The following is a 26378-nucleotide window of genomic DNA, read 5'->3' as shown; positions in this document are numbered from 1 at the left end:
CAGGCACAGAAGGCGTGTGAGGGAGAAGGGACAGCCGTCCTGAATACGCAGTCTGCTGCCTCAGCCCAAGACCCGCCTCACATCTGTCATCGCCACAGCCCTGGCTATTTGCCAAAGAAAGAAAAGAAGAAAATAGGGAGGGGAGACAGGAAGGAGGGAAGGAAGGAGAAAAGAAGGAGAAAGGGAATAAGAGAAAATGGGAAAAGAAGACAGGAGGAGAGAAAGGGAGAAACTCCAAGATCTCAACACACTCTTTGGGGAGGTCGTTCCCAGCCCAGGAGTGTGGTGCCACCTGATTTAAGTAAAGCTACAAATGCAAAATTCAGCTTGTGCTTAAAATTCAGTAGCATTAGAATGAAAAAGAAATGCTTCCCCGAGTTGTGACATTTAAGTGGTCATGCATTTTTCAACGTATCGGTTATGCAAAGATGTTTATATTCATTTTCTCCTCTGTCATGTTTCACTTAAATGGAGTGGGAAAAAGTCTTCCCAAAGTTTAATTAAATAAAATCAAATCATGGAAATCAAAGTTAACTGAAACAGACTTTGGAGTTCAAAAGGAGAAGTACAAATATAAATTACATAAATAATAAGGGGAAAATAGAAATAGAAGGGTAAACTAAATAAATATTCTTGTTATCTCTACCTCTTGCTGTTTTGCCTCCAAGTATATTTTTATCTTGTATCATATTTCTAAAAATCCAGAAAGAAAAATGTCAGTCGATGACAACATGAAAAGGTTCATGGGATGCTGAGTTAATCTAAAAACCTCTAGCAGTAAAGAAAAAAAAAAAAAATCTTCATTTAAAGAGGCAATTTCTTTCCAAAAAAAAAAAAAACGTGGGGCTGCATGGACGGTTTTAATTCATAATCTTACAAGCATACAAAATGAAGTTCAAAATGGTCTAATAGAAACCCAGGATAAATTCGAGATCATTTATTTCATTCCCATGTTCATAAATAACAGCTTTAATATGTAAGATAATGACAGCAACAATAATGACCTTAAACTTGGGTAATCCATTTGTTGACAGCAGGTGATAATTCGGCCTTCCTGATAGTAATCTGTTTTTTGGCAAACAAGAGAGGCAGCTATTTGCCACATACATTTATTTTTATGGGGAGGACATGTTTTATAAAGCTGGATAAGGGACAGTACAGGTGTGGAATTAATTGTCCAAGTTGCAAAATATGTTAGCGATGGTATGTTAAATCTATGGCACACAGTGGCCCTGACATGATTAAATGTTCACTTCTATTAAGTAACCACAGCCTGTATTTCCAATTATGGTGGTGAACGGCTTTCTGCTGAGTGGATTAGCTCAGTACTTCATTCTGCTGGTAGTTTTATGATCTGAGATCTTTAATTTTCCCAATTCAACTGTTAGGGCTGCAAAGACAAGCTGCCTGACTTTTAAATAATATATTCCCCTTTTAAATTTCTGCCTTCTACCATTTCCTAAGAGCGCCATTTCCTGTCACCATAATTATAATAATTTCTATGTAGTTCCTGGGATCACATTTCTAATTGAGTCCTAAATTGGTTAACCTCATGAAGTTATTAATATGCTTTTTTAACCTGTACAATTATCTATTTGTCTGCTTGGTCAAATAATGTGCAATACTCCACACATTCTTTACCTCTGTTTCTTTGGATTTAATGTCACTACTTTGGGTTGAAAATGTGTTTTATTTTTATAAGATGCTAAAAATGTCAGAACCTTAAGAGCAGAAAAGGAAGGTCTAGGCCAGGGACCAGTGAGAGCCAAGACTCAGTGGAGTGACAGATCGCATGGCATTTGAACACCACGAAAGAGCTTGTCTGCGCCGGACACTGAGGATCAGAGAGCTTGCAGCAAAAAGACAGGAAGCAGACACACTGGCTAGTCCCTCAGGTCACAGAGGGCTGTGCTGAGGTGTGACAAATCACGACAAAGGCCATGAGACCCACTGAAAGGGTTTTAAACATGCATTCTGTTTAGAGACTTATTTTGGAGGCGGTTCAATTAAGAGTCTACTGCACTACTCCAACCAAAAAGAAAAAAAAAGAAAATGAAATTGTCAACTAAAGTTGTGGCAAAGGTCAGTTGTGAGAATCCTTTCCAACCCAGGGAGCCTATCAACTGAACTAGAAAATGAAACTGATGTGAGGAAACAGAAGCCTGCTCACTGTGTGAATATAGCAGAAGGGAAGATCCATGTCAATTAGAAAGTCAGGCTTGGCCTCCTAGAGAAAACCAACTTAAACTTGGGAAGAAGTGATTCAGGAGATGGTGGCCTACAAGGTTCCCCAGTGAGCAACAGAGTCACTATTTGCTTGGGAGAAAAAGAAGACAAAAAATGCAGTGACTTGAGCTGGGTGCAGTGGCTCCCACCTGCAATCCTAGTATTCTGGGAGGCTGAAGCAGGAGGATTGTTTGAATTCGGGAGTTCAAGACCAGCCAGAGTAAGAGTGGGACCCCTGTCTCTATTAAAAGGAAAAATAAAAAATAAACACAGAGACTTGGGCAGACTTACACCAAGCTGACAGTCCCGCAAGGCTTCACACTGAAATAGGCAGCTCAGCGAGTCTTTGATAATCCCGCTCAAAGTCTCCAGAAAAACCATCCCCTGACTAAATGACCAGGTGTATACATAGCACCAAAAAAGTGCTAAGACAATCACCCCAGTCCTCAACGCTGAAACCCCTGTGATCAGTTGCATTCACAGCTGTGAACATTAAATAAGATCTCAAGACTGACTGTCTTTCGCTATTGAACACTAATCTAATCCCCTCTCCCTGACTGGTCTTTCATTTAAATGTTTCCTAAATCATGTGTCAGTAAGGCTGTGTTGATACAAAATCAATATCTGAACAATTCCTTTTTGTCTGTTCTGATGACACAACCAGATTGTCAGTACTGGATCAGTATATTTTACACAGACCCTGTGCAGAATACCAGCAGTGGGCTTTACCATTATAAAATATAACAATTTGCATGCAGAGGATTCAAAGTGTGCAAATCTCTCAAAAACAGTGTTGGAGCTGGGCACAGGAGCTCACATGCGTAATCCTAGTGCTCTGGGAAGTCAATCGACGTAGGAGGATCACTTGAGCTCAAGAGTTCGAGACCAAGATGAGCAAGAGCAGACTCCATCTCTACTAACAATAGAAAAATTAGCCAGATGTGGTGGTGCACATCTGTACTCCTAGCTGCTTGGGAGGCTGAGGCAGGAGGATTGCTTGAAGCCTGTAGTTTGAGGTTGCAGTGAGCTATGATGTCACCACTTTACTCTAGTCCAGGAGACAGAGCAAGACCTTGTCTCAAAAAATAAATTAATACATAAAGTAAAACACCAGGGAGTTCTCAAGAGTACACAGAATATGTCCCTCAGTTGGAAGTGAGTTCTAACTCCTCACGAAGAACAGTGAACATTTGCCCTTAATATGCCACTGAACTTTTATCATGCTGAATTGTCTTAAATCCCTCCTTTAACCCAAACAAACACCATTCTCCCATATAACTGAATATATCACCGCTCAGTGCCACACGAGCAGGCTGTACCTTGGCCCTGAGAACTTGTCCTCTGTTTAATGTTTGAGGAGCCTGCGTTAGGGTGATCATCTGAGCTTCTTACCAAACAAGCTGATGTTCTTAGAATTTGGGCAGGCAGCAACAGCCATTCAAATCCTTCTTCATTTAGGTTAATGGTTCCCCCACCTCTCTCACCTGCTTCACCTAAGCGCCCTGGACTCCGCTGATTCATTCTCTCTCCAGCTATAGTTCATCCTCCTCAAAGCCCAGGAGTGATCTTTGGAAAACATAAATCAGGCCATCAGTCCATGTCCCTCCCGTGCTTAAAAATCTCCACTGGATTCCCATTATCACTAAGAATAAATTCCAAACTCCTAACATCACCCCCAGTATGGGGGTGGATCTGGGCTCTGTCACCTTTGATCTTTTCTCTGGCCAGAACCTCTGACTGTCCCTGGTGCAGCCACACGAGAAGTGCTTCCCACCTCGGTGCTGCCTGGACCACCACCCTCACACCAAGGGCCCACCAGGACCCCCGCAAGGTGACTTCTCATGACTGCTCCCAGTCTGAACACCGCTCCCCTACATCTGCCCCACACCCCATCCCCGTCACTGTCACTGTCTGCTCATCACGTGGTCATTTTGTAGACTGTTCACAGTACCTCTCACTTGCAGAAATTATCTTGTGACTGCGCTCAGTTTTATGTTTTCATTCTGTCTCTGTGTGCCAGATTATAAATTCCACCAAAGCCAAGGTCTTTCTTTCTTGTTTACAGCCGCATATCCAGGTTTGAAAAACAGTACCTGGCAGCACCTGATAGTGCCTCCAAAAATATTTCTGAAAGAATGATCCTCTAACTCAAGAGTGAAAGAGTTACAATTTTTCAGGCATTTTTGCTCAAAAGACATTTTGTCCCCCATTTATAAGCCCAAAGTACTAATTTCTACCTTCATATTACTTTTTCTACTGATAATGGAAATAATAGTCACCATTTGGTTTTGAAATGCCACTTCATATTAAATACCTAAGCAATCTGCATTTATTATAGGTCAACCAAAAAAGAACTGGATATTACCTGTGTCCAATAATTGGATTGTTATTTTCTGAAGAATCGTGTTGTTCTAGAGTTTTACCTTCTAATTTTCTTCAGTATTGTATGTTTTTATTTCCTGCAAATAAATGGGCAATTTTTCCCATTTTGTGTGCAAATCAGGAAAAAAATATTAACATCTAAATCAGACAACAGACCTTCTAGAAATGACCTGATGGGTGCCGTTTAAAGCATAAGGTTTCTCAACAAAAAAATGAATGTGTTTATTCTTAGAAAACATTTTTATTGAAACTTACCTCGTCACTAACAGGGAAACCCAAGGTCACTAACACTTGGGTTTCCTTCTAGACCTTTCTATGGGTAGATTTCAATTTAGAGAGGTTAACACATTAAAACAATGAAGAATTCTTACACAAACCTGCCTGGGAAAATAGAACCGTTTCAAGGATCCTTTTTCTCCCCAGTAAAAAGAAGGAATCTGAAGCCTGGATTACGCTTGCTAGCAAAAATGACAGTATTAAAAACTGCCTTGTTGAAGCCATCATTACAAGTAACCTTTCTCTCTTCCCTTGACTTCATAAACCCTGCATATTCTGTCTGGGGCAGATACCTACAGACATCTTTGAAGACAGTATTTCATCATCTGAATATTTTGACCATTTGAAGAACAAAAAAATAGCTTGTTCCAAATTCCTACCTTTTTTTTTTTATTGTTGGGGATTCATTGAGGGTACAATAAACAAGATTACACTGATTGCATTTGTTAGGCAAAGTCCCTCTTGCAATCGTGTCTTGCCCCAAAAAGGGCCCCACCCCCTCCCTCCACCTTTCTCTCTCTGCTCCCCCCTTTCCCCCACCCCCACCATGTCCTTAATTGTCATTAATTGTCCTCATATCAAAATTGAGTACATAGGATTCATGCTTCTCCATTCTTGTGATGCTTTACTAAGAATAATGTCTTCCACTTCCATCCAGGTTAATACGAAGGATGTAAAGTCTCCATTTTTTTTAATGGCTGAATAGTATTCCATGGTATACATATACCACAGCTTGTTAATCCATTCCTGGGTTGGTGGGCATTTAGGCTGTTTCCACATTTTGACAATTGTAGATTGAGCTGCAATAAACAGTCTAGTGCAAGTGTCCTTATGATAAAAGGATATTTTTTCCTTCTGGGTAAATGCCCAGTAATGGGATTGCAGGGTAAATTCCTACCTTTACACATGTTTTCAAGACGCCATGGAGATTTGTCCCTCAAATCTCCACCCACACCTCTTATATGAAAGACTTTCTCAGAAACAAAAAAATGTCTAAGAAAACAATTATCTCTTTTCAGAACTCTTCTGAGTCTGCTCAAAGACAAGAAACTACAGGGACTTTGATTAGAATCACAAATAGATCTAAGAGTAATAGTAATGGGAGATAACAACATTGAGATAGTCGGCACTTTGGCTAGAATTCCTAATCAAATAATTCTTTGATTTTCATTATCGTCTTTAATCTATAATACTCCTTTTCCAGCATGTACCATAAACTTTGATTTCATGTTTGCACAAAAAGGAATACTGTTTCTATATTTGTGCTGTGTCTTATTGACTGGAATTAAGTTCACCATCAAATAAGGGTTTTGAAGTTTTCTTAAACACTCGGTGTTTGTTGCAGTTTCTAACCTGGCTGTAGAAAATCCTCTGACGCTTCCTTTTCAGATGACTGAGTATCTTTTTAATACGCTAGCTGACATCTAAATCAGGCAAGACCCTGATGACATTTTCAATGCGACTCTGTTCTCCGTATGTACATAGGTCAGTGGCTGATTTATTTTAGTCCAATCCTGCCTACATTAGTCATTACATTCTGTGCCGTGACATGCCTCAGGGGGCCAGGGGGGCTGGAATGGGTGATGGTTAATTTTATGTGTCAACTTGGCTGGGCTACACTGCCCAGATGTCTGATCAAACATTATTCTGAATGTCCCCATGAAGGTGTCCTTTGTATGAAATTAGCATTTAAATTGGAGGACTTTGAGTAAAGCAGATTACCTTCCCTGTTGTGGGTGGGCCGCATCTAATCAGTTGACGGTGTAAATAGTAGAACAAAGACTGACTTCTTCTGGCAAAAGAACTGCAGCTCTTCCCTGAGTCTCCATCCTGCCAGCCTACCTTGCAGATTCTTACTTAACCAGGCCTCTACAATTATACAAGCCAATTCCTTAAAATGAATCCCTTTGTACACACACACATACACAGAAAAAAACACATACACACACACACACACACCACTCTTGTTGGCTCTGTTTCTCTGGAGAACCCTGAATAAAATAGATTGTTTCACGTTGCAGAAAAGTTTAACATTGTTGTCATTTCCAAAGCAGCCTCAGTTTCTTCCTTTAGTTAAGAAGAGATGTTCTGTTTGCACCGGTGAGTCTAAGAAGTTCTACTCTCTCAACCCCAGCCCATCCATCACTCTGCACGGGGTATGACACTGAATAAGTGAAGGCTAGAATCATTTCACTTTCCTGTTTATGGTCAGCCAAAAGCTACAAGGCCACACCTTCACGGATCTTTTCTAAATTATAAATGTTGAGATCCCTATGTTTCTGAGAACCATCTCCCAACAGTCATTAATTTTGCTTTTCTTCATAAGTATAATTTTTTTCAAAATTCATTTAAATTAATCAATGTTTATTGGGTGGCCTACTATTCCCTGTGCTAGAGACACAAAGCCAAAGGTGGTGCTCTCAGGGACCTTACAGTTTAGTGGGAAGATATGAAAAGCTGTGGCCAAAAAAAACAATTATCACTTGATGTTAACGCTAACAAAGGACCGAATGTTTCAATCCTATCACTATAATAATGCTATTTTAGGATGAGATGGAGAATGGAGGTGTGGAGGGCTGTTATGGGCTGAATTGGGTCCACCAAAAAAAATAAAATAAAAATTCATGTAATCCAAACACCCAGAACCTTAGAATGTGACTGTACTTGGAGATAGAGTCTTTATGAAGATGATTACACTAAACTGAGGTCACTAAAGTGGGCCCAATCCACATGACCAGTGACCCAATTCAATATGCACCTTTAAAAGAAGAGGAAATTTGGACACAGACATGCACAGAAGGAAGACACTGTGAAGAAACAGGGAAAAGACACCCACCTACCCACCACCTCCCAGCCACCTCCCAGCCACAGAGAGGACTGGGACAGATCCTTCCCTCAGGGCCCTGAGAAGGAACCAAAACTTCTGACCACTTGACCTCAGACTTCCAGCCTTCCCAACTGTGATAAAATAAATTTTGTTTATTCAAGACACCCAGCAGCCCTAGCAAACCAATACAGATATTGAGCTTAAGAATGATGAGTGGCTCAAGACAAAAACAAGTAAGAGAGTTCTCCTAAAGGCATCAGCAGCCTGACTTGATGACCAACTAGAAGTGAAAGAAGGAAAGCAAGAGATGTAGGTTGATTGGGGCTCTGAGTGCCGTAAATTATAAAAGTGGCCGCCCCCACCCCTACACCCACCCACCTCCAACACAAGCCTGTACTTATGACGAGTGGTAGAGATCCTCCAATCAAAAGGTAGAGTGTATTGCTCCACTCTGAACTCTGGACTGGTCTTGGAACGTTCTCTGACCAATACAATAAGACAGAAGTGATGTTTTATGAGTCTCAAGGTCCTCACACCTCCTTGCACGTTCCTTCTCTTGTGCTTTTCTTAGTAATCCTGGGATCACCGCTCTGTGAATGAGCCTGGACTAGCCTGCTGGATGACGGAGACGACTCTGCCAGCCCTGATACCTCAGCCAGCAGCCAGCCCTCTGCCAGATATTTGAGTGAGGCCGTCACCTGCCCACTGACTCCAGACTTGAGTGAAACCAGCTGAATCCAACAGAAGAACCAGCCAGCTGATCTCAACCCCCACAATATATGGGGCACTTCTACAGGTTGCCTCTTTCATTTTTTCTTTCTCTCTCTTTTATTTATTTTTTTTTGAGTTCAATGTTGTTCCCTTTTTTTGTTTAATATAATATTTGGGGGGGATATTATGGGGTAAAAATGTTTTGGTTACATAAATTGCTTTTGTACAGCTCAAGTCAAAGTAATAAGTGTATCCATCACTGGGTTAGTGTGCATTGTAACCATTAGGTGCGAATTAACCCTCCACACTAGCCCCCTCCCACCTGCTTGCTTTAATGTTCAGTTTTATTACCAAATATGCACGTGTGCTGATTGATCTTTTGGTTTTTTCTAACACAGTATATGTTTGCTGTCTTAAAAACCACTCTCAAAGTTTTGGGTGTGGTATACTGCACAAGTTAACTGGTACGTAGGATGAGTATTGTTGCCTTTGCCCAGATAAGAAATTTGAGATCAATTATACAAAAGCAATTTGTATAAACAAAATGTTCATGCCCCTCCAGTATTCTGAAATTAAGGAGGAAAAAATTTAAATTCAATGGGAAAAATCTTAAGAAAAAACAAAAAAAGAAAGAAAAGAAAAGAAAAAGAAAGAAATTCAAGAGCAAAGCAATCTAGATGAGAAGTTCTTTCTTTGACATATTGTGTTGGGTAGGTTGTCACAAAAAAAGCAAGAATAGGATGAAGGAAGAAGAGACTCAAGTTAGGACCCCTGAAACATCAATATTAAAGATCGAAAAAAGCAAAAAAGTCAATCAGGGAGGGGAGAAAACAGGACAAAAGACAGGAAGGAAGTTCAAAAGATGTTCTCAACAGTCAAAGTAACAGAAATGTCTAAAAAACAAAAAATAGGCTGAGAAGAGTTCCCAATTTTGGAGAATTATTAAGTAAAGTACTGAACTTTGCTGAACTTTTATCAGACGTCATGAAAACGTGAATGAGAGGGAAGATTTGGAAATGAGTGTAACTGCTATGGTTTGAATGTGTCTCCTCAAAGTTCATGTGTTGGAAAGTTCATCCCTAATGCAACAGTTCTTGGGAGATAGAACCTTTAAGATGTGATTGGGTCATAAGGGCTCTGACCTCAAGACTGGATTAACGTTGTTATCTCAGGAGTGGGTTTACCAAAGCAAGCTTGTTGTAAAAGTGAGCTCAGCCCCCTCTTTCTGTCCATATCTCCTGGCCTTCCACCTTCAACCACAGATTGACACAGCATGGAGGGCCTTGCCAGATGCCAGCACTTTGCTCTTGGACGTCCCAGCCTCCGAAACTGTAATAAACAAGTCTCTGTTCTTTGTAAATTGTCCAGTTTGTGGTATTCTGTTAAAGCAATACAAGAGAGATTAAAACAATAACAATTCTCTTGCTGAGTTTGGCAGATAGGTCACCCCACCTTGGGCGTGGTCTGCCTCTTTCCTCAAGGAATCTGTGAACTACTGAGGGTAATCAATCTCACACTTCCGCAGATTCAGGCCTTTAAAAGGTACAGTCCTCAACACCAGCTGGGCCTTTCATGCTATGCAACAAAGGGAAGGAAGAGGCCGACAACCCCTAAAGGGAAGTGAAAAGTCGATGGAAGAATTGTTCAAAATGGGAGAGGTTTTGATATATTTATTCCTGGTTTTATTGAGTCATAAAGGTGTAACCGTCAGATCAAAGTCATGGAGAGGATGGAAAGAGGCATCTGCATCACAGGTGCAAGGAAAGCTAGGGCTGGAAAGACGATTTCCAGATGTGAGAAGAGGTTTCCTATCTGGAATCCTCCCCTGGGCAGGGGCTCCGTGGTGGGCAGGGCAGCTAAGGACGGTAGGCAGCGTTTGGAGTTGCAGACATGGACAGTGAGTGAGCTTGATGTCCCACACAAGACTCGCTAAATGGCACTGAGGTTGAGTACAAGATGACAGTGGCATTCTCTATCATGGCTGTTTTTTTCCGACAGCAGCCCAGAGTGTGCATTGCAGGAGCAAACAAGACATTAATTGCACTGACCCAAGACCGAGATTATAGGCTTTGAGGTTTTGGCAAGAGTGGTAAAAATGATATATGAGTACCAAGCACTCTCTCAGCTGGTTAAAAGAAAGGATTGAAGGGAAGATGGTTGATAAACTGGTGAAAAGATAGAGTAACAGAGGGAACACTGATCTTGGAAATTAATGGGTGAGGAAGAGGATGAGGCTGTAACAAGACCTGGTAAAGTAAATTGGTGACTGGAGCTTAAGGGTGAGGCCAGGGTGTGGGCGATGGTGGTGTGCTGCCGAACTGCAGGTGGGGGTGATGTACCACAGCTCTGGAGCAGAGTCACTGGATATGTCCTCAGCGCATGGAAGCTGAAGACCAGTGGTAGTGGAGGTGGAAAGAGAATCCAGTGATGGAGCCCTCAGGGGACTCGGGGGAGGAACAGGGAGATGACAACACAGTGGGAAGAGGCGGGATGTAGTCTGGGAATTTCACTGATGGATATGGGATCACCCAGTTTTGTGTAACGGTGGCAAGGGAATGTTCTGGAAGCAAGAGTGACCACAGCTCCTCTGGGCCTAAGGGATGTGGACAAACGAATAGCCACCACCTCCCCAAAATGCACTTTCTTAGGAAATAATTGGTTTCAGTTTTGCATTAATGGGGGGCTCTGGGGAAGGAGTGTTTTTTTCTAATGGATCAGGGTTCATTGTGGAACTTAATCATATTTCGTCTTGAATAAGGGTTTTCTTTTCATAAATATCTTTAAGATTTGTCACACCTGGGTCCGTACCAGGCCCACGATAATGATGCATCAGTGTATAGCTGACATTCCTCCTCTCCTGGAATTATCTCAGGAATGACAAGAGACACTGGAGAGGCCAGGCTTGTGCCTTGTTTTCAAGTTTAAATAGTTCAGTGAATAGAACGAGAGAAATTTTTCTCTGCAGATCTCAATAGAACATAAGCTGTCAGGAATTTGCAGAGATGGGGTGCCCTGCAAGGAAACAAAAAAAATGCTCATCTGATATAACCAGAGCTAAACTCTTGACATAAACTATTTGCTGAATCATATGACCAGTGTTTTATTGTAGCCGCCAAAAGAGTTTGCAAAAACAAAAGTTGAAGGAAGATCGTCAGCGTTGTAAGTATGACCTTTTGACTATATACATGGGTGTTAAAAAGGTATATTGGGGGGGTTAAATGGACAAAGAAAATACTGTTAAGATGAGGATTTCATTGTATAAAAGCCACCATCAGATAGCCTTACACGTAGCTGTCTGGAGTGTAAGTTGGTGCATCTTTTCAGAGAGATAACTAAATTTGTACACCTTTTAACTCAATCGTTAATTCTACTACTGGGTATTATCATAAAGAAATAATCATAGTTACATACCAGGTTTAGTCATAATTGGTGACAAAGTAAATATCTAATAATAGGGGTTGGTTAGATTAAATGGTCTTATGGGATATAACAGAGCCATTAAAAGAATATAGAAGAATATGAACAACTGTGTGGCAGGTTGGTAACGATTTATTGGGCTAAAATCAGGTTATAAAAATGTTTACGTGTGATATCAACCTAAACATAAAATGCATAGGCCCAGAAAAGACTGGAAGAACAGACATCAAAATATCATCCGTGACTACCTTTACATGTTTGAATTATGTGTGGTTTTGATTTTCTTCTTTTTCTCCAAACTTCTCTGAGAAAAAATTCAAAACAAAAAATGTATCATTATCTGTAATAAGAAAAACTAGTAATATGCTTTTCCCGGTTTCTTGGTGTATGATTTTCAAAACCAGTGCTCCAGAAGGCCAAGTTTAAATATATTTTTTAAATTAAACAGTAAAATATAAAGGAAGACAGTATTCCCTACACATGAAAACGGAGAACAAAAGAGGTATTTGTCCTAATTTCAAGGGGCGAATTCCCTTTTTAGCAAAAGTCCTTTTGAGGTGGGGCTTAAAGGAATGTTTCTGCTCCTCTGAGTTTGGATCCCTTTTTGCTCATAATCACGTGGTTGTTATGGGCTGATGTCTTTCGGTTCTCAGATGAGTTAAAGATTATTTCTCTAGTCAAATGATCAATAAATATTTTAGTTAGCATCTGTTTTGTACCCTATACTGTATGTTGCAGGGAGTGCAAATAATTTTGTTTTAAAAAAACAAGGCATTTAAAAACCAATTAAAATCAGAGAAACGCAAATCAAAACCACCCTGAGATATCACCTAAGCCCAGAAAGAATGGCCCACATCGCAGAGTGTCAAAGCTGCAGATGCTGGCATGGATGTGCAGAGAAGGGAACACTTTTACACTGCTGGTGGCAGTGCAAACTAATACAACCCTTTTGTAGAACCTCAAAGAATTCAAACTAGACCTCCCATTTGATCCTGCAATCCCATTACTAGGTATCTACCCAGAAGAAAAAAAATCATTTTATCATAAGGACATTTGCATTAGACTGTTTATTGCGGCTCAATTTGCAATTGCCAAATTGTGGAAACAACCAAAATGCCCACCAATCTAGGAATGGATCAACAAGCTGGGATATATGTATATCATGGAATACTATTCAACCACTAAAAAAGATGGTGACTTTACATCTTTTGTATTAACCTGGATGGAGGTGGAACACATGCTTCTTAGTAAAGCATCACAAGAATGGAGAAGCAAGAATCCAATGTTCTCAATTCTGATATGAGGACAATTGACAGTAGTACATGGGGGGAGGTGAGAGGGAAAGAGGGAGGGGAGAGGGGAGGGGAGGGGGAAGGAGGGAGGGGAGTGGGGGGTTCACAGTATGTGACACACCTCTTGGGGGTGGGACGCAATGATAAGAGGGACTTTACCTTACAAATGTGAGCAGTGTAACCTGATTCTTTGTACCCTCAATAATTCCCCCAACAATAAAAAATAAATAAATAAATAAAAATCAATTCAAGAAAATACTGTAGCTATTTACTCTAAATACAATAGATATAAAAGCACTAATACAGACAACTAACATGCTAGCAGGGCTTAATAGCTATGAAGATTTCTTCAATACCATATCTCCCCAAATAGAGGATAAGGAATTTTCCCCCAAATTCTTCGGAAAAGGGGGATATTTGTATATTTTTGAAGACTCAGGATATTGTCTAAGTGTTTCATTTGAACAACTAAGTGACGCTTGGGGAAGACTCATTAAACTTAACCTCAGAATTGGTTACAGAGACGACAAAAAAGATTTAATATAGATTTAGTCATTATTCCTAGGGTGAGGCCCCAGAATGCAAATGTTTAATATCATTGTAAACCGGTATTGTAACATAACCACTGACATGTGTAAAATGTGTATTTATTTAACATGTACTTTATTTCTTGGTCTGTAGTCAATCCTAACGGGTTCTATTTTCAGCAGGCAAACTGTCTCTCCTTCCATTACAATCACAATGACAAAGAGAACCCTTAACAGTTTATAAACACTCCCCCAAAACACAATCATACTTGATCGACTCGTGTAGTGAAAGAATGAACATGCCAAAAATTCTGGACAAATAAACCAGTATGTTTTTAATACATGCCAACAATGAATCAATCTATTTTTTTAGCAACGCATTTTTTAGGACCAGTTTAATTGGGGTAAATCATTTTAAGATTATTTCAAATGCAACTGTTACTCTCAGGGTCAAAAAATCAATTAGCAATGGAGTCTTATTTCCTAAAACAACAGGCCTTTGATAAACATTCTATAGATCATTCCAATCTCTTTTACAATTTGTTTGGCTCTTTTCTTCAAAGATATGTAACCCTCTTCGTTTGCCATCAAACAAAGAAAGACGTAAAGATTTCATTAGCGGGGCTGCATGGGGCTCAGAGTGTGTCCTCAACTTCTGATGCTATTTCACTCTCTAGCTCCGGTGACTAATTGTATTCCAGGAACAGTTTAGTGATCTAGAGAAGGGTAATAAATCCAAAATAAAACTTTACATTTGATTTACTAATTAAAACTGTTCTTTTGACATTGTCAACAGATTTTAGATGATGCAAAGACCCTAACTTTCAACCCCGTTTGAAAGCTTTCTTGCTTGTGACAGAACAACGGGGTAGAAAGTAACTCCCCACCGTACATGGCTGGCTCACATGAAACCAACCCTGCTAAGTTCCTTCCCTTTGCTAAGTAAGAGACAGGGAGGGGGAGACTGCTGGTGGGAAATCAGGAACACCAAAGAAGGGCTGTGGATTCACCCTTAAGAGTCCTGCTTTGGAAATTTCCAAAGTCAAAACGATGACTAAGGCAGACTCTACCCCACCCCCACCTGTTCTTTTTACCTGCATTCTTTAGTTTTCCTTCTTGGTAATTCACAGTTTAACAGAGATGAAGATAGCCAGGTAATAGGAAGGCAGGCAGATGATTGATGCAGATGTACACACAGATCCTTTTGTATATATATTCATGTATATGCACCTACCATCAATCTACATATATACCCAGTATAATAGGATTTATGCCTCTCACCAAATTACAGTTGCTTGAGGGCAGGGACAAGCACACTGTAGGTGATCAGTAAAGTTTGCCAGCCGGGTGCCGTGGCTCACACCTGTAATCCCAGCACTCTCGGAGGCTAAAACAGGTGGATTGCTTGAGCTCAGGAGTTTAAGACCAGCCTGAGTCCCTGAGTCAAGAGAGACATCTTATCTCTACTAAAAATATGAAACTTAGCCGGATGCCATAGCAGGCACCTGTAGGCCCAGCTACTCTGGAGGCTGAAGCAGGAAGATCACTTCAGCCCAGGAGTTTGAGGTTGCTGTGAGCTATGCTGCTACGGCACTTTAGCCTGGGCAGCAGGGTGAGACTCTGCCCCCGCCAAAAAAATTAAAATTAAAAAAAATTTAGTGAAATTAAATGAATGAAAAAAATTGAACAAAACAAACAAAAAAGCCAACAACTCTTCCTTGACAAATACCTGCTACACTTTCCTTCTGCCCTGAATGCCCCCTGGTGCCCCATTCTCACTCCAATTCTCTATCTTTCAAAGCCCAGAACAAATACCACGGCCTTCTTAAAACCTTCTGTGATCCTTCCAGCCAAAAGTAAACTTTCCTTCCCCCAAATGACCATGGCACTGTTCTCTTCCTTTCTTAAAGCACTAACCATTTTCACTCTTCTCTGCCTCCAGGTGAGGCTCCCCTTGGAGCAAACCTCCATCTATTCTCTACCAGCTCATCCGTCAGAAGGCAGCCTAGCTGACAGGTGAAACATGTCCAGACACACTAGACATCCATCCTGATTTTTCCACTACTAGCTGTGTGATTGTGACTAAGTCACTTCATCTCTCTGTGCCTCCGCTCCCTCACCTGTAATACGTGATATTGGTAATAACAACCCCCTCATAGGGTTATTTGACGATTCAAAGAGTGAATATATATAAAGTATTTTAAAAGGTTTCTGGAGCATTGGATCGGCGCCTGTAGCTCAAGCAGCTAAGGCACCAGCCACATACACCAGGGCTGGCGGATTCAAGTCCAGCCCAGGTCTGCCAAACAATAATGACAACTACAACCAAAAAATAGCTGGGCGTTGCGGTGGGCACCTGTAGTCCCAGCTACTTGGGAGGCTGAGGCAAGAGAATCGCTTAAGCCCACTTAAGCCCAGGAGCTAGAGGTTGCTGTGAGCTATGATGCCATAGCACTCTACCCAGGGCAACAGCTTGAGGCTCTGTCTCAAAAAAAAAAGGTTTCTGGAGTGTTGTAGTAAGGAAACACTTACTACATTATGGATTCTATTATTATTGATGCGATATTTACTGAGAATTTACTATGTACCAGTCACTCTGCTGGATGGTCACCCTGGATTGTCACATCAGTAGGGACTACAGAAACACTGGAGGATGGCTAGTGAGACCGGACATTGATTCAGCCCTTTATTCGTAACAAAGTCTTCCAGGTCCAAGGTTTCACTTAATCTTTACAACCATTCTAGGGGCTAGACATCCTCACTCTTACTTTCACGCAGGAGCAAAGTCGCTTGTGCTCGACATCGCACAAGCACGCAGATGGTTTGTGAAAAGTCTCCATAGTGGGTGGCGCTTGTGGCTCGATGGAGCTACGGCCCTATATACCAGAGGTGGCAAGTTCAAACCCAGCCCCAGCCAAAAAAAAACTGCAAAAAAAGTCTCCATAGTGTTCACCTCGCAAGCCCTCCATCATCTAGAGATTTTTTCCATTCCCTCCTGCAGCTCCCTCGACTTCGCGTGGAACATCATTTTTAGCATCTGTTCAGCCTGACTCCCGTCATTAGATACATTCTTATGTGTTTATAATGCACCACTGATTTGTTTCAGACTAAATCGTGGGATCTAAAAATAGAGTGATGTTGAACATATTTCTTTGCATATTAACTTTAAAGAAATAGATTAATCTTTTAGAAATAATCAAAAATGAATGATCCACTCAGCATGTAGCAGTTACCAAAAAAAAAAAAAAGAAAGAAAGAAAAGAAAAAAAAAAACCCTCGGATTCCCACTTTTCCTTTTTTACTGTTTCTGAACTTATTAATTTAAGGATACACTTCACAATTTTTCATTTTAAAAATTAAGCAGTTTAGTGAGCCTGTGGCAACCCAATCATGCCATTCCCCAGGGACATTTCAATGGAAGCAGGATCCATTCATTCTCCAAGTCAAATTCTCATTTTCAAATCTGACATTGCAGAATTGTCCTCATCATCCTGAGATGGAACGAAGAATAATAGATAAAGTGACACATGTAATGGCATCAAAGTTGTCTTCTGAAATTCCAGCCATTTATCCAACACACACGTCCTGTCTACTGCAGGCTCAGCAAGCTGAGGGCTCCAGGACTGGGGAAAGCATAGTTCCGTCCAAAAGGCGCTTCCTTAGTAGTTAGTATACGGGCGACAGTACAAACAGCACAGAACAAACAGAGAGAGTTCGGGAAGGAGAGGAATGGGAGTGGGAGTCAATTCCTGATGGAATTTTGAAAAAAATGATTTGCCTGTGGGATAAATCATTTTAAATGTTTCCCCTTTAACATACACGCACACATGCCCATTTTGACCATTTGCTTCTTTTACATTTTTTGGAATCTGAAAATACTCTCACTCAGCAGTCCTTGGGTATTTGTCTCCTAGGCTTGGTGACACCATTTTACTCAATTCAATGTTTCCCTATTACCCAGAAAGGGTCACACGTCCGAGTAATTAATATACATTCTGTAAGCAGGCAAACTGCAGTTTATAAAATGTAGTTGTTCCCTGCCACATTTCATTTTGGAAGAGGGAGGGCCAGAGCCAACTGTGAACAATTACCAAATTGTCAATGGAATTCAATAAATGTTGTTTAAAAAAACTAATTATTTGTTACAATAACCAGCTCCTACTGCCACTTTGTATTTGGAGGTTTGTAAACTACTTCCATTTGAAATGTAATTGATTCCATTTTTATCATTTGTTCAAGTTTATGTGGTTGTTCACATCCTAAGAGATGATAACATCTATTTTCAGCAAATTATACATTATAATTCCTCATTCAAAAGCTGTAACAGAAAACAAAATGCTAATTTATGCTGTAAACAAAACTACAGAATCATAATCACTCATTGTTACCATTAGGGACTAAACTGCTACTGGAAATAATAAAGTGGAGCAAAATGTGGTAGGGGTTGTTGGCTAGATGTTTCTATCTTTTTTTTTTTTTTTGCATCTTTTTTGCTTGTTTTGTTCTGTTGTTACACAACCAACACACTTTTTAATATCTTTTCAGGCCAGAGATTACACAGATGTCTTGCCTGCTGCCAGACAGAAAGCAGACATGCACTTTGGTCTTAGCTATTACCCACAGCTCTGTATTTCAAATCCTCTGTATTTCAAATCCACAGGAAGATACGCTCACAACGCAATCAGAAGTGCACGCTAAGGAGAGGAGGCATAGAAGAATGACACACCTGCTTTTCCACATTTCATTAAGTTTCTACACCCACATTTCTCTTTACATCAGCAGTCTAACCCCCCACCTGCCTGCCGCATCCTTCTGTATAAAGCTCCCTCTGCCATCCCTCTGGTCAAGGTGAGACTTCCCCACTGGCAGGCTTCCCCTCTGCTTCAGGGAATGCACCAAATAAATAAATAAGTTCACAGAAACCCAGGTAACTTTCAATAAATCAAGTCAATCCTTATTAACAACAACAGCAACAAAAGGGTGAGGGCAGATCTGGTACCCTCTCCTAGATGCTTTGCTTTGTTGAAAGAACTATCTTGGAGTGCCAAGACTTTAACATCATCTCATGACATTTTCTCCTTCCCTCCCCCTCTTTTCTGAGCATATAATGAAAAGAAAGGAACACTTAAATATAATTATTATATCAAAAATGTGAAGAAACCAAAAAGTCACACTGCCTTCTGGAGTAAATCACTTTTCGGCTGCCCTTTTATTTAATGCTGTCTGCTGTACATATTTACCTCTTTGCTGGCAAAGTGTGATCATTGATTTCCTATGGTCTCTCTGGAAGGAAGTTCTGCTTCCCTGATGATGACTACAAAGGGTAGGTGACCCCATTCTCATTCCAATGCAAACCCTGCACTTTTACATTTCCACTAGGGCCGCAGGAATGTGAAACCAGAGAGAAACTCCTTTGTAGAGATTGTCTTGCTGTAACTCCTGACATTTAATGTTTTTCCTCTCCTTCCCACAACTACATCCTGGAATATCACAATGTAAGGGCTGAACCACTAAAAGGTGTTAGTTCATGATGGACATAAATGTTAGGTGCAAGATTGGCTACACACGACATCTGTTAACACATGGCTGTGATGAGAAAGGTAGATTTTGGATTAAATCTCAAAAATAACTTTATGTAGTACAAGCCCAAAACAATACAGCTTAGCTTAAAAAATAAGAGTGTTTGCCCGAAAAATAGTATATGTAAGCTTTTGATGCATGTGAATGATCATAACATTATTCTATTAGGCCGGGCATGGGGGCTCATGCCTATCATCCTAGCACTTTGAGAGGCCAAGGCAGGTGGATGGCTTGAGCTCACGAGTTTGAGATCAGCCTAAGCATGAGCAAAACTCCATCTCACTAAAAACAGAAAAACTGAGGCAAGAGGATCACTTGAGCCCAAGAGTCGGAGGTCGCTGTGAGCTATATGCCACAGCAGTCTATCCAGGGTGACAGCTTGAGAGTCTCAAAAAAAAAAAATTCTATTCATGTATCTTAAAATTACATTTTTTCTATAGAGCATTATTTTAGGGATACTCGCATACAATTGGACCAAGGTCCCCCTAAATCATAATTATTCTACTTTAGAAGACCCTGTCTAGCTCCCAAGCTGGATCAGTCATTGAAACCAAAAAGAGTGGTAAGCTCAAATATCTAGTCCATCACAAAAAAAAAAATCAGGTGCTCATACTTGATCATACCAAAGTGGACTTCACTTCATTCACCAAAGAGAATTCCATCTGATTACATGAAAGAAAAAAAAGTGGGCAAACTCAGGCAAACAAAGGGAAATCTTTACTATTGGTGAAGCTGGCAGATAAATGACACCCCACACAAACTTGCTAGAGATGTACATGTGACCACCCAAGACCACCTGACGGAGAGGCCAGCTTCCCTTCTGCTGCACTGAGACCTTGGACAAGGTATTGGGCCCTCTCTACCTTTTTTTCCTTACCCATAAAATGGGCATAATAATAAAACACCTGTCTCATACATTGTTACAGAGATTCCATGAGTCAAATACTCATAAGGGTTTGGAACAGCATGATAAATGGCAGTTATCATCACTGTTCTTTAGTCCCCCAGTTTAGGATCATAGAAATTTATAAACAAAAGCGAACAAAATATTCAAGCTCATGTCTTTTTTTTTTTTTTTTTTTTTTTTTGCAGTTTTTGGCTGGGGCTCATGTCTTTAGTAAGCTAGCCTCCCTGGAAGACTAACAGTAAACTAAAGCTATATATTACAAGTTTCTTTTCCTTCTCTCTATCTGGGAGAGACCCACAGGTTAAAAACCTGGCTCTGTGAGCTGGATTCACAGGTGGATTTCTAAAATGTATTCAAGGTAGGTATGTAGAAACGTACTTAAAAACTATTTTGTAGTTCATACATATATCTTCAGGAAAACAAAAATGTTTCAAATGTATAGAAGCCCAGTTATATTTTTTGAACTGCTGTCTAAACAAGTTTGTAAATGGGGGACATTCCCAAGTCCCAGCTCATCCCTGTGGGTGCAAACATAGTCACCACTCTAAGAATTACGAAATATCCAGAGAGGAAGGAAAAAAATATTGAATTCTTTATACTACTTGGACTCGAATGGAAAAAAAATTTATCAGTAGGCTGCTTTCTGCTTTGGAAATTCAGATTCATGAAAGCAGTGCCAACCCGCCCCCCCCCCAAAAAAAAAGGCAGTCAATGCAAGCTTTCAACAACTTACCCTCCTCTCTTTTACCCACATCCATTAATGATTCTGCACTGAAACTTCTACCCTGCTGGAAAAGATAGAGTGAGTATAAATAAAGAATTATAGGTACTAGCCAACAAAAGTTCAGAACTGAACCCCCAACAGTCACTGTTGAGAAGACAGTACTCTTACAAGGATGCCATTTTATATTTCTAGTCTGGAAAATTTGATGAAATGATAGGAGTGAGGAGTGGAGAAAGAAAAGTTAAAAAGGGTAATCAAGGCTAGTAGAGATGTCATTTTCATAAACTCAAGTTAAGCTACTCTGTAACCCAAGAACTGACCAATCGGATGAGTAAAGTCATGCATCTATCCTTGTGGACATCCTCGCAGCCGGGTAATTGGCTCCATTTTTCACTTTCAATTGATTGATTCAATATCATACAGACCTGGCCTGCTTCAATCTGGGCTTATGTAAGTGACAACTAATAAGGTGACCTGGGTCCAAACTACAAGCCGGAATGACCCCTCCACAGTCAGCTTCATGATAAAGACAGAAAGCTTGAACAACTACAGCGAGTATCACAGGTTGAAAAGCACAACGTAGAAAAAATAAAGCTCAGTTGTGGAAGCTTGCACTACTGCCATCCCTAGGCATGAAACTGTAAATTAAAGAATGGTCTTCTGTCTGCTTCACCGAGCCAAATCAGAGACATTTCGCATACACACTCTAATTGGGGGTTTCGTTCTAATTGAAGAAATAAATTCCACCTAAGCAGATGCTCCCCCCACACACACACTTGCTATGGTATGTTTTGCACGTTGGCAAGTGGGTGCAAAGTATCTGCAACATGGTTCTACTCAGATATAGGCTGGAATCTCCCAGCTTTTAAATGGTAACAGATGTAGTTTCAGCTCAAATACACACCGGGCTCTCTCCAAAAAAAAAAAAAAATAACCCCTCCCTTTCCAGCTTTAATAATAAAATGTCACAGAAAAACTAAAAAACTCCTGGGTTGATAATGATGCGGGTTTGTTTTCTGTTCGTTTTTGTTTGCATTTTTTTTTAGTAATGAATAAATGCCCCAGTCATGTTTCCAGTCATCAAGGCCTCTCTATCAAGAACCTCCATCTTCATTATTTTTTTCACTTGCTTGTTTATGACAAGAGGGGTCATAATCACGTTTCTTGTGAAAATGAAAGTAATCAAAATGCCTTGTGATTCCAGGAAAAGAGCTTCTTAGGGAGACAGGCCTGGCTGCTATTGATGTTGCAAAAAGGCTCCTTTTACATGGTATTCGATGTTGAGAGCACATCATATTGATCTAGAAATAAAAAGCTTGATTTTTTTTTTAGTACAGTCAACCCTACCTTCATAAGCATTTTATAACACTAGGAAGAGGGTTTTATTTTTAATTGAGGTAGAGTAAACAAATTATATTTAAAGAGTCTGGCTATTTTTAGGAAAAGCAGGATACACAGGCATTTTGGCAGCAATTCATGAATAAGTCTCACTCTCTTACATTTGGCCCAGGCCTTCCTTCACATAGCAGGTCTGCCCGAATCCAAGATGAAATTTAAAGTATTGCATTTGTGGGGTTTTTTTTTTTTTCCTTTTTCTTCGTAGGAACAGTTAGGAGCAGGTTTCTCGGTCATTTGCCCGTGCTCACACGCTGGAAAAGCAAACTGGCTCTCAGGGAGGCCCTGATGCACGTTTATGCTTCATCCCTGGAAATGCTGATGGTGGCTGCGTTGGAAACGGCCCTGGCTGCATTTACCACCAGAGATCAAAGCTTCGGTAGCATCTGACGGCACTTTCTCCTAATGCTGCACATCTCTCGTTTGTTTCTGTTCTTTATCTTAAAGTTCATACCGCACCACTGGAAGAAGAAATCAATACTTCAAATAATCTCCGTCTCCCCACCACACAATTTCACTGCACTAAGAGTCGCACGCTACCCAAGACCAGCCCGTGAGCTGATCATCCCCCACACAGCAGCGCCAGCTGCTTTATCAGAAATTCTTTCCATTTTCTTAGCAACGTCAGTCTCCTTTTCTAGAAGATGTTGCCTTTTGGGGAAATGCTTTTCTGCCTCGAGTTAAACTAACTTTACCCGAAGAAACCGATAGTTTTCAACCCCCCTCCCCCATTTCTCCCTTTACTCCAAAACTGCCCCCTTCACCCCCTCTCGCCCACCTCCTCTGGTTTCCGAGGAGTTCGCACGTGATCGCACGTCTTGCGAAACCGGCCGGAGCTCTTGGCTCTTTTATAAATGCTTTCAAATGCCTTGTTTTTATCTCATTACAGATGCTAGGAAACCTGCCTTCGCTGCAAAACCCTATCACTGTGTATCCCTAGACCCACGTCTTCCTTTCTCTGTTCCTTCGGAGGAATGCAAAGTGCCTGAGTTGGGCGGCCCCGAGGTGCAGGTCGGAGGCACGCGCCTGGAAACTTATCCTAACGCGTCCGACTCCAGGACTAGGGGGCGCGGCGCTGCCGAGGAATCCTGATGTCGCCGGGGCTGGTGCCGGCTGCTTGGCTCAAGCCTTCGTACCCGCCTTGGTCCTCAAAGACAAGCAGGGGGTTGTTTCTGACTCACACGCGCGCGCGCACACACACGTACACACACACACAGGCGCGCGGACGCCCGCTCCCGGAGAACAGTTTGCCGAGCCGGAGGGGTCGTCGGCTCCCGGCGATCCCGATCTCGAGCCGGAGCCCGGAGACGCGGAGAACACCCGGGCGAGCCAGACGGGGCGGGGCAGCCTGGTGAAAGCCCCCTTCGCCGGCCACAGGCAGCCGGGCACCCATGTGGGTCCCGCTCGAGCCTCTCCAGGGCCCCCAACTCCAGCGCCGGCCCAACCACCTCTCCAGCTCCTGCAAGTTTCTACTCCTAGCCGGGCTTCCCCCATCCCGGTTGCCTCGCAGGGAACCCGCACCTCAGGCTCCTGGGCTGCCTTCCGCCCCACTGGGGGCTCGGCGCTGGGCTCCCGGCCCGGCTACTTCCCGGGGGCGGGGCGGACGCCCCCGCCCACGGCGGCGGCCCGTCGGTCTGGCCCGAGCTCGCCGCCGCCTCCCACTGCTGCTGCCGCGGTAGCGGGAGCCTCTCCAAGGCTCCCGGGCAGCCCTTATGCATTATTCAGTCGGGTGGCCGCGGCGCTTTCTGGAGAGCCCAGGCTGGAGAACCGAGGTCTTCACCTGCCTCCTACTAGTTTGGCCATTTGTTTCGTGAAAACTTGGGATGATTGCGGGGATAGCGAAGAGCATATTTTTCGGTTGTTTGCTTTGGGGACTGGCGTTTTTGCCAGGAGCTGGCAGGAGCGCGCTGCGCCCCGGACCCGGGAGGGAGCGCGCCAGCGCCGGCGAGCGCGGCGGGCAGGCCGGTGAGCGGGCTGGCGGGCTCCGGAGAAGAGGTGCCGCGGAGGCCGGGCAAGCCGGGCCGAATAGAGCTCTTTTCCTCGACACCTCCAGCCACCGCAGGCCTGCTCCCCCCGCGGTGCGCACTCGGCGGGGCCCGGGAATCCCCGGCACCCCGGACCGCCCACCGAGTTGCCGCCGCCTTTCACCACTGCTCCTCCACCTCGCCTCTGGCCCCAACTTTCCAGCTCCGACATGCGAGCGCGCGCAGGCGCGCGCGCGCGTACACACACACACACACACACACTCACGTACACACACCCCTCCCCTCCCTCAACCCTAGCTCTACTTCCCTGTGTAGTTTGGAGATGACAGATGCCTGTAGACTTTCACTAAACAAGCGGTGGGGGCAGCAGACTACAACAGTTATTTAATTAAAAGGCATTTTTTCCCTATTTCTCGCTCCACCTCCCAGAATAGGTTTTTCACCCCAGACCCTGAGCACATGCCTGTCTCTCCAGGTTATGCGTGGCCCGCTGACACCCATCTCCTTCCACGCCCACCCCCGCGCATACCCCCAGCTTCCCTGGGCCCCCCCGAGTCACACCGACACGCACACCTACAGGCCGGCGGCGGGGAGCGTCTAGGCACGATGCAGCGGGACTGCATTGCACAGTCATCAAAGTTAAGTGTGTGTGTTTGTGGGGTGCTCGTGCGCGCCGGGGGAGGCGCGGGGTCAAGAAGAGCGGAGCCTCGGCTCACCCCCACCACCACCTCCGCGGGTCAGGGGACGCCTTACTTGAGAATGCAGCCATTTTAGGGAGAGAGGTGGCTCAGGGCCCGAAGGGAGTGAGGGGGCACAGCACGTCGCTGGGGGCTCGCGGCTCCGCATCCCCTGGGCGCAACTGGAGAGCCGGCAGGCGCCAGGCGCACGGGGGCGCGGCGCCCGCGGCGACTTGGGGAAGGTTGCGCTCGAGTTCCCTGGTTTTGCCTGGAGTTGTTCGGGGTAACGCGCCGGCTACTGCCTCTTTCTCGGGTTCGCGCTGGGCTGAGGGGAGGGGGGAGGTGTTGATGGCAGATTGGGTACGGGAGGGACGCGACAGACCCCTGGGGACTGGAGAGCTAGCACTGAGGGAAGGGGGCACCTCCTGTCGCCGGTTGGCGCTGACCCAGACAGTGCGACCCACTTGGCCCCCCATCCTCCCCACCCCCTCCCGAGCCTCTGCTTCCCCGCCGAGTGCCAAGTGAGCGCGCGGCGGGGGGCGCGGGGCGAGACGTCGCCGGGCACCGAGCCACCCCTTACCTGGTTGGAAGGGGTTTCCCAGGAGGAGCCGTAGTTGTAAAAGAAGGAAGAGAAGAAGGTGTCTTCCGACAGCCCGCAGCCCGCCATGCTCTGGATGCAAATAAAATGAGGAAAGAAAAAAAAGCACACACACACACAAAAGCAACCCAAAATTGTCAAAATCAAATTAAACCAATAAGCCAAGAAGAAATTGTCTCCAAAATAAAGAAAAGGAGGGGGAAGGGAATGGCAAAGGGAACGGAAACTCTCGGCGGTGCTCTCTCTCCCGGCGATGAGGGATGCTCGGGCCGCCGCCGCCGCCGCCTTCTCAAGACCGTACCTAGAGGTTCGTCCTGACTTGGGCAGCCGCCGCCGCCGCCTGAGCCGGCTGCGTGTGTGCGCGCGTGTGTGTGCGTGTGCGTGTGCGGTGTGTGTGCGCGCAGAGCGAGAGACCGCAGGGGAAGCGAGAGGGCGAGAGAATGAGCGAGCCGGGATGGAGGGAGGGCGCAGAGGCAGAGCGGGCGGGCGTGTGCGCGCGGGGGTGCGTGCGTGTGTGTGCCTGTGTGTGTGTGTATGTGTGTGTCTGTGTCTGTGCGCGCGCGCGCGCGTGTGGCTGGGTGTGCGTCTGTTTGGGGAGCTCACCGGAGAGCCGGGGCCGTCACGTGGGCGCGCTGACTCCGCCGGCTGCCGGGGACAGCCTGTACTACAGCCCCGGCCACTAAATCAGCCGGAGCCGCCAGACCTTTGCAGCCAGCGGCCGGCCCGCCGCCCTCCCCGACCTCCTCGCCAGGCCCGCCGGGCCCTGCGCGCCCCGGGACGGCAGGCAGGGGGCGCGGGTGAGGTGGCGGGCAGGTGGGTGGGGAGGGGAGGGGGCTCTCCCTGACCCCGGGGAG

General features: G+C 43.8%; 1 protein-coding gene across 1 annotated transcript in view; it reads right to left on the bottom strand.

The window, feature by feature from the left end:
* PPARGC1A (PPARG coactivator 1 alpha) overlaps positions 1-26109 on the bottom strand; it is a 651434-nt gene extending 625325 nt beyond the window's left edge. Inside the window, exon 1 of the mRNA XM_053577580.1 lies at positions 25507-26109. The gene's annotated coding sequence lies outside the window, so the exon portion shown is untranslated. The remainder of the gene's footprint in view (positions 1-25506) is intronic.
* Between the last annotated feature and the right edge of the window lie 269 nt (positions 26110-26378).

Source organism: Nycticebus coucang, chromosome 23 (assembly GCF_027406575.1).
Source record: "Nycticebus coucang isolate mNycCou1 chromosome 23, mNycCou1.pri, whole genome shotgun sequence".
Taxonomy (NCBI): domain Eukaryota; kingdom Metazoa; phylum Chordata; class Mammalia; order Primates; family Lorisidae; genus Nycticebus; species Nycticebus coucang.
This window is presented reverse-complemented; position numbering and strand designations above follow the sequence as displayed.